We start from the raw sequence: 10,614 nt of genomic DNA, 5'->3' as shown, positions 1-10,614 counted from the left end.
TCTTACCACCTCACTCAGCTGGGCTATGCTGTTGGTGTCCCTGGAGAGGGAGTGTGTGTTCTGTCTGCGGCTGGCGTCACCTACCGGGCGTATGTCGGTTCATTGCGTCCACAACAATGCGAGGAGCGTGGAAGCAATGGTGACGTAGGATACTTATATAGTCTTTCCAATATGAATACACAAGGCTATTCAGAAAATAGTCAAATGTAACATGTTTTATTTGGGATTACACTTTCTCAGAAAAAGTACGTATTCAAGTACTTTTGTTGGATTGCGTCCTTCCACCATGAGCGTTCCCTGCTGCCACTGCACTGTTGTTACGTGGTTGAAACGGGTGTTGAAATTTCCGGAAAACAACAACCTGTACTATGATTGTTGTTGTTGTATCTGTAGTATAGTTGTTTCTCCTAATACTGGCATAATGGTCACTTTCTCTTTACTTTTTTCAACATCGAATATTGAACCTCATTGTTAATAGTATCACGTATAGCATCTGTGTTCACTGAGCGGAATAATTCCCTAAATAATTACTCATATATTGTTATTATTGCACAAAATGTACCCCGATTCCCCGGTAGTATAGGTTGTATAACAAGCGTTTCCCGATTACACAGATACATTGATCATGGATATTATACTCATATACCTATATAAGGAAAAACACACACAACTTTCAGCAACATCCCTGTCATCTCACGGCGTGTTAATGTGGGAGGAAAACCCGAAGTTACGCAGGTCAAACATGTGTTCCATTTTGGTGAAATGCACAATCAGGGGTATATAGTGCTGATAACCTTCACACACACAGCGTTCTTGCAAACAAAGGGAGGCAACTCTGAGCTGCGATTTCAAGCAAATTAGCCCCAGTGTTTTAGCCCATTCACCACTCGGAATCAGATTATTTCCGTCTTGGCTGTCTGCAAAGACAAGTACACATCGACAAGCTCGCGCCTACGCGTATTTGGATGTGTACGTATTGTCAGTGTAGTTGCACGATGCGTAGTGCGTAGAGTACGTATTACGTGTGCGTAGTGTCCAATTCCATATGTACGTGTATAAAGGTTATGCGTTAAATCAAGTCTTCTTTTCCTGGAGATCGTACTGATCGCAATTGCTGTCTATAATGCCACCTTGTTTCTCAAAGAACGCAAGAGAACTTAATATCAAATCAATAATGCAACATTCATGACGAGTTTGCATCCTGATGTTTGTCGTGAACCTTCTACATGCACGATACAATGGCGGCTTTGTTAACAGTATCAGGTGTAATTGTGTCATAACTGTGTTATAGCAATACGCATTTTCCTGCTTTTGTCTCCTAACAACCATCGTATATTATATCTACGGTTGCATTATATGTGTTTTTGTTGCACAGTGTCTTGTCATTACGCTGTCTATGTTTTACAACTGGTTGACTCAGGTTGAATGTCGTCAATCTGGCCGCCAGAAATATAGGGCATCGGTTGACTCAGGTTGAATGTCTTCTACCCAAGCTGCCCAGAAATATAGTACATCTTGACTGCCAGACCATCGGTTGACTCAGGTTGAAAGTCATCAGCCCTGACTGCCAGACATATCGGTTGGCATCGGTTGACTCACCCAGGTTGAATATAGTACATCTTTGACTCTTCTACCCAAGCTGCCAGAAATATAGTACATCGGTTGACTCAGGTTGATGTCTACCCAGGTTGAAAATAGTCATCTTTGACTCAGGTTGAAAGTCATCAGCTGACTGCCAGACATATAGTACATCGGTTGACCAGGTTGACATCTTCTACCCAAGCTGCCCATATAGTACATCTTTGACTCAGGTTGAAGATTGCCCTGACTGCCAGACATATAGTACATCGGTTGACTCAGGTTGAATGTCTTCAGCAAGCTGCCTGAAATATAGTACATCTTTGACTCAGGTTGAAAGTCATCAGCCCTGACTGCCAGACATATAGTACATCGGTTGACTCAGGTTGAATGTCTTCTACCCAAGCTGCCCGAAATATAGTACATCTTTGACTCAGGTTGAAAGTCATCAGCCCTGACTGCCAGACATATAGTACATCGGTTGACTCAGGTTGAATGTCTTCTACCCAAGCTGCCCGAAATATAGTACATCTTTGACTCAGGTTGAGGTTGAAAGTCATCAGCCCTGACTGCCAGACATATAGTACATCGGTTGACTCAGGTTGAATGTCTTCATCGGAAATATAGTACATCTTTGACTCAGGTTGAAAGTCATCAGCCCTGACTGCCAGACATATAGTACATCGGTTGACTCAGATTGAATGTCTTCTACCCAAGCTGCCCGAAATATAGTACATCTTTGACTCAGGTTGAAAGTCATCAGCCCTGACTGCCAGACATATAGTACATCGGTTGACTCAGGTTGAATGTCTTCTACCCAAGCTGCCCGAAATATAGTACATCTTTGACTGAGGTTGAAAGTCATCAGCCCTGACTGCCAGACATATACTGTACATATAGTTGACTCAGGTTGAATGTCGTCAACCCAAGCTGCCCGAAAATATACATCTTTACATTGAAAGTCATCAGCTCGGTTGATTCATCTTGAATGTCGTCAGCCCTGGCTTCCTGAAATATAGTTGACTCAGACCAGTACAGTGTATTTCAATTTCCGTGTGATCGACGCTTGATGTCACTTCGACATAAACGTGAGCTATAAATAGCTCCACGTCGTTGGTGGTTGTCCACGTGTGAGAACAGCGATACTAATACACCTCTATTTCCGGACACAGGAAATCTGACCACGCTCTCGTCGGAGTGAACAACACAGCGAGGTGAGTCACGTGAAACTGGCTTTGACAACGAACATTTCCGTAAGCATAAAATATAGTATCTGAAGTGTGAAAACATGACATTTTCAAATATAGATTCACTGCAGATTGCTTGAAAATGAGGAAACACACAGGTATAACGTAAATAAATATATATGCACATGGGCCTAACAGCTGAAGCGATTTAGACTTGCCAAAGTGCTCTAGACTTGAGTTGGGTTCATTTTTTAAATTTATTCCCAGAGTCTGGAAGAAAGATGCATGCACTAATTGTCCCCTGTCACTTGTATAACCGTCCCCGTGTTCATGGTTTTAGACAACAGTGGTCTAACATTGAACAGGAAATCTTCTGTGTCTGTTGTCAGTATTTGCCTTTTCCTACGAATAAAGATAATTGTGTTTCATATTTCCACATTTGTAATTAACTATGTTCATCATTTTGCAAAAGGTAAAATTATATACACACTTATGTTACATTACATCCGTATGTTACGGAAAATGTATCACTGTAGTGCGTAGAGAGGATGCCTGTCACATCTACTTTTAGATACCCCTTTTACTTCTGACGAAATAACACAAATAAAGACTAATATACTATCGATGCTCCATTGTATGGTCTGCGTCGGAAATTCTTCATAAAACAAAAACAAAGCATACTTATATCCTCAGACTCACGGAATCCGTTAACGTATATGACAGAAAATAGGCATTAACCCAAATGTACATTGAATTGTGTCTCGCAACGTTTCGCTTGGCCAGTGAAGCGTTATTTTTCCTGGAAATTCTCGATATGAAGGATAACGCATTGGCGTTCAGGTAAGAAGTCTTACTTATTTATATCTGAGAGAAAACATGGAAGTACATGAACACTTACCGTGCACGCTGTAGTGTCTAGATGTGTACAAGAAGTGTCGGCTTGAGGTATACAGGCACGTGTGTTACATGGCATCTCAACGTAACTGCTTCTATTAGAATTTCAAACAAACTCCACGTCATGCAAAAGTCCGACCACACAATTCATTTCCTATAAATACATCCACAAAGTTCATGACAAAAGACACTGTCATGTTCTCTACATCCCGCTGAGGAAATGCATGGCTAATTGCCAAACCACCAAGATTTCTCATCTTGCTGACACAATCATGACCAGAATATCAGAAATATGCATTGCGTAAACAACAACTCATGCAGTACCGATTTGCGTCATACCCTGCAGTAAGCGTATCATCGATCGTCGGTGTAATCGATGTCACTTGCATGTTCCTGATCATCAATACTCGTTAATTAATCAGGTTCGTAGTGCATTTCGTTAATTAACTCGGGAAATATTTCACCAGAAAACCCAAACATTAAATACATGTACAGGATGTTCAGGAACTTTCTTAATCCCTTTCACATTTCTATTTGTATCAATCCTTCATACGTTATACTAGTAAATGCTGTTTCTGTCATTACCCTCTTATTCCTCAGGGATCGACTGCTTTCATTGGAGTATCAGGTGGATATGTATGTCATCAATGTTTTGTCAGCATGCCTCGACGTTGTTCCATCATACCTCACTTCAGTTGTTGGCGATCTATAGCCTGTTTTTATCTTGCATTGTCCTAATCGTGCTATTAGTTTTACCCTTCCACACTAGTTTTAAATCTAATTGTGATATTCTAGTTGTTTTACTGTCCTTCGATGACAGGTTTTATAACATACACATATTCCATTTCAATGTAAAATGTTCTCGTCACGATATGGCTGAAATATTGCCGATGTAACGTTAACTATTAACTCATTCACTCACTCACTCCATCATACCTCAGTGTAATGTCGTCGTACCCATACATTGTGACATCATACCCGACATTATTTCATCATACCTCAGTGAAGTGTTATCTTACCTGAGTCTTTCTCCAATTTTGCAGGTATGTTTTGTCCCATTTGCCTTTTTGATTACTTCTCAAGAAATGAAGGTAAAATTTGCTTTCTTGTACGATCGTTCATAATTACTATTCTTACAATAGCAAATGATGAATACTTCGCTATGAATTATATAACTGAAACGCATCTTTGAACGAAAATATTTGTGTCAAAATAATTAAAATCTCGTTATCTTTGGTCCCGAATATGTTAATATCATTCAGAAGGGTTGTATTGCATAGTTTTCGTAAAAATGTCGTTGTGTGTATCTTTACATTATTTTTATGTTTGTCCCTTCAGAAACTGTCTGTCCTGTAACACGAACAAAAAACACAACAGAGCTCTCCCTTCTCTTGTCGTGTTCATGCGGCATCCGCTGCCATGCGTAGTAGCTACTTTCACAAGTAACTTTAGACAAGTACGGGCGTCATGCGCGGTGAAACGCAGTTCTTTTGAAGAGGTTTGGCATAAAAAAAGGGGGAGAGGGGACGTATTTTTCCTCACGTCCTTCCAGTTTGTCGTGTAAGGCTTTTACGGAATGGTAGACGTTGAAAACGTTAAACAACATGTAAACTGCACGAAATGTGAACCGAGCGCCAAACAGCGTTAGGGAGCTCCCATTATGTTAAGTTTGATTTTAAATGTGAAATTTGTATTTTCCGTAACATTAAGTCATATAACAGAAATATTGCGATTGGAAAGACCATTTTTGTTACTGGACTAATAATATCCTAATGCACGTCACATTTGTTGCTTGATTACAATCAATTTGTGCTTTGTGCATGTCCAATTGACATTATTTATTTTAACATTGGTATTTATAATGGGTTATGTTGACAACATCATGATTGTTAATTTGTTAACAAAGTTCCCATGAAATGTGTTACAGGAAGGAGCTCTGTTGTTAGAGGAAAGACAAAAATGTTCACAATAATGTGTTTATGAATGTACCCAACGTTGTTTCATCATACTTCAGTGTAGTGTTGTTGTACCTATACATTGTACCGTCATATCCGACGTTCTTTCATCATACATCAATAGTGTGTCATCGTACCTATACATTGTACCGTTATACCCGACGTTGTTTCATCATACCTCAGTAATGTGTCATCGTATCTATACATTGTACCTTTATACCCAACGATGTTTCATCATACCTCAATAATGTGTCATCGTATCTATACATTGTACCATCATATCCGACGTTCTTTCATCATACCTCAATAGTGTGCCATCGTACCTATACATTGTACCGTCATACCCGACGTTGTTTCATCATAGCTCAATAATGTGTCACCGCACCTATACATTGTACCGTTATACCCGACGTTGTTTCATCATACCTCAATAATGTGTCATCGTATCTATATATTGTACCGTCATACCCGACGTTGTTTCATCATATCCCAATAATGAGTCATCGTATCTATACATTGTACCGTCATACCCGACGTTCTTTCATCATACCTCAATAATATGTCATCGTATCTATATATTGTACCGTCATACCCGACGTTGATTCATCATACCTCAATAATGTGTCATCGTACATATACATTGTACTGTCATACCCGACGTTGTTTCATCATACCTCAGTGTAGTGTCATCGTACGGATACATTGTACCGTCATACCCGACGTTGTTTCATCATACCTCAATAATGTTTCATCGTACCTATACATTGTACCGTCATACCCGATGTTGTTTCATCAAACCTCAGTGTAGTGTCATCGTACTGATACATTGTACCGTCATACCCGACGTTGTTTCATCATACCTCAATAATGTTTCATCGTACCTATACATTGTACCGTCATACCTGATGTTGTTTCATCATACCTCAGTGTAGTGTCATCGTACCGATACATTGTACCGTCATACCCGACGTTCTTTCATCATACCTAAATAATATTTTTCATCGTACCTATACATTGTACCGTCATACCCGACGTTGTTTCATCATACCTCAATAGTGTGTCAACATACAACATTGCATCGTCATACCCGACGTTGTTTCATCATACCTCAATAATGTTTCATCGTATCGATACATTGTACCGTCATACCCGACGTTGTTTCATCACACCTCATTGTAGTGTCGTCGTACCGATACATTGTACGGTCATACCCGACGTCGTTTCATCATCTCTCAATAATGTGTCATCGTACTGATACATTGTACCGTCATACCCGACGATGTTTGATCATAGCTCAATAATGTGTCACCGTACCTATACATTGTACCGTTATACCCGATGTTGTTTCATCATACCTCAATAGTGTGTCATCATACAACATTGCATCGTCATACCCGACGTTGTTTCATCATACCTCAATAATGTTTCATCGTATCTATACATTGTACCGTCATACCCGACGTTGTTTCATCATACCTCAATATTGTGTCATCATACAACATTGTATCGTCATACCCGACGTTGTTTCATCATAGCTCAATAATGTGCCATCGTATCAATACATTGTACCGTCATACCCGACGTTGTTTCATCGTACCTCAATGTAGTGTCATCGTACTGATACATTGTACCGTCATACCCGACGGTCATACCCGACGGTCATACCCGACGCTACCGTCATACCCGACGTTGTTTCATCATACCTCAATGTAGTGTCACGTACCGATACATTGTACCGTCATACCCGATGTTGTTTCATCGTACCTCAGTGTAGTGTCATCGTACCGATACATTGTACCGTCATACCTAACGTTGTTTCATCATACCTCAATACTGTGTCATCATACAACATTGTATCGTCATACCCGACGTTGTTTCATCATACCTCAATAATGTTTCATCGTACCTATACATTGTACCGTCATACCCGACGTTGTTTCATCATACCTCAATATTGTGTCATCATACAACATTGTATCGTCATACCCGACGTTGTTTCATCATACCTCAGTGTAGTTTCATCGTACCTATACATTGTACCGTCATACCCGACATTCTTTCATCATACCTTAATAATGTGTCATCGTATCTAGACATTGTACCATCATGCCGACGTTCTTTCATCATACCTCAGTGTAGTGTCATCGTATCTATATACATTGTACCGTTATACCCGACGACGATGTTTCATCATAGCTCAATAATGTGTCATCGTATCAATACATTGTACCGTCATACCCGACGTTGTTTCATCGTACCTCAATGTAGTGTCATCGTACGGATACATTGTACCGTCATACCCGACGGTCATACCCGACGGTACCGTCATACCCGACGTTGTTTCATCATACCTCAATGTGTCATCGTACCGATACATTGTACCGTCATACCCTACGATGTTTCATCGTACCTCAATGTAGTGTCATCGTACGGATACATTGTACCGTCATACCCGACCCGACGATGTTTCATCGTACCTCAATGTAGTGTCATCGTACCTATACATTGTACCGTCATACCCGACGATGTTTCATCGTACCTCAATGTAGTGTCATCGTACCGATACATTGTACCGTCATACCCGACGATGTTTCATCGTACCTCAATGTAGTGTCATCGTACGGATACATTGTACCGTCATGCCCGACGATGTTTCAGCATAGCTCAATAATGTGTCATCGTACCGATACATTGTACCGTCATACCCGATGTTGTTTCATCGTACCTCAGTGTAGTGTCATCGTACCGATACATTGTACCGTCATACCTAACGTTGTTTCATCATACCTCAATACTGTGTCATCATACAACATTGTATCGTCATACCCGACGTTGTTTCATCATACCTCAATAATGTTTCATCGTATCTATACATTGTACCGTCATACCCGACGTTGTTTCATCATACCTCAATATTGTGTCATCATACAACATTGTATCGTCATACCCGACGTTGTTTCATCATTCCTCAGTGTAGTTTCATCGTACCTATACATTGTACCGTCATACCCGACATTCTTTCATCATACCTTAATAATGTGTCATCGTATCTAGACATTGTACCATCATACCCGAAGTTCTTTCATCATACCTCAATAATGTGTCATCGCATCTATACATTGTACCGTTATACCCGACGATGTTTCATCATAGCTCAATAATGTGACATCGTGTCAATACATTGTACCGTCATACCCGACGTTGTTTCATCGTACCTCAATGTAGTGTCATCGTACTGATACATTGTACCATCATACCCGACGGTCATACCCGACGCTACCGTCATACCCGACGTTCTTTCATCATACCTCAATGTAGTGTCATCGTACCGATACATTGTACCGTCATACCCGATGTTGTTTCATCGTACCTCAGTGTAGTGTCATCGTACCGATACATTGTACCGTCATACCCGACGTTGTTTCATCATACCTCAATACTGCGTCATCATACAACATTGTATCGTCATACCCGACGTTGTTTCATCATACCTCAATAATGTTTCATCGTGCCTATACATTGCACCGTCATCATACCTGAATATTGTGTCATCATACAACATTGTATCGTCATACCCGACGTTGTTTCATCATACCTCAATAATGTGTCATCGTATCTATACATTGTACCGTTATACCCGACGTTGTTTCATCATACCTCAATAATGTGTCATCGTATCTATACATTATACCGTCATACCCGACGTTGTTTCATCGTACCTCAGTGTAGTGTCATCGTATCTATAAATTGTACCGTCATACCCGACGATGTTTCATCATAGCTCAATAATGTGTCATCGTATCAATACATTGTACCGTCATACCCGACGTTGTTTCATCGTACCTCAATGTAGTGTCATCGTACTGATACATTGTACCGTCATACCCGACGGTCATACCCGACGGTACCGTCATACCCGACGTTGTTTCATCATACCTCAATGTAGTGTCATCGTACGGATACATTGTACCGTCATACCCCTACGATGTTTCATCGTACCTCAATGTAGTGTCATCGTACCGATACATTGTACCGTCATACCCGACGATGTTTCATCGTACCTCAATGTAGTGTCATCGTACCTATACATTGTACCGTCATACCCGACGATGTTTCATCGTACCTCAATGTAGTGTCATCGTACCGATACATTGTACCGTCATACCCGACGATGTTTCATCGTACCTCAATGTAGTGTCATCGTACGGATACATTGTACCGTTATGCCCGACGAAGTTTCAGCATAGCTCAATAATGTGTCATCGTACGGATACATTGTACCGTCATACCCGACTATGTTTCATCGTACCTCAATGTAGTGTCATCGTACCGATACATTGTACCGTCATACCTAACGTTGTTTCATCATACCTCAATACTGTGTCATCATACAACATTGTATCGTCATACCCGACGTTGTTTCATCATACCTCAATAATGTTTCATCGTATCTATACATTGTACCGTCATACCCGACGATGTTTCATCATACCTCAATATTGTGTCATCATACAACATTGTATCGTCATACCCGACGTTGTTTCATCATACCTGAGTGTAGTTTCATCGTACCTATACATTGTACCGTCATACCCGACATTCTTTCATCATACCTTAATAATGTGTCATCGTATCTAGACATTGTACCATCATACCCGAAGTTCTTTCATCATACCTCAATAATGTGTCATCGCATCTATACATTGTACCGTTATACCCGACGATGTTTCATCATAGCTCAATAATGTGACATCGTGTCAATACATTGTACCGTCATACCCGACGTTGTTTCATCGTACCTCAATGTAGTGTCATCGTACTGATACATTGTACCATCATACCCGACGGTCATACCCGACGCTACCGTCATACCCGACGTTCTTTCATCATACCTCAATGTAGTGTCATCGTACCGATACATTGTACCGTCATACCGATGTTGTTTCATCGTACCTCAGTGTAGTGTCATCGTACCGATCATTGTACCGTCATACCCGACG

The sequence above is a fragment of the Haliotis rubra genome, unplaced genomic scaffold (genome assembly GCF_003918875.1).
Source record: "Haliotis rubra isolate DU_JTF1 unplaced genomic scaffold, ASM391887v1 Scf649, whole genome shotgun sequence".
Lineage (NCBI taxonomy): Eukaryota > Metazoa > Mollusca > Gastropoda > Lepetellida > Haliotidae > Haliotis > Haliotis rubra.
The sequence above is the reverse complement of the archived record's forward strand: the minus strand, read 5'-3'. Positions refer to the sequence as shown.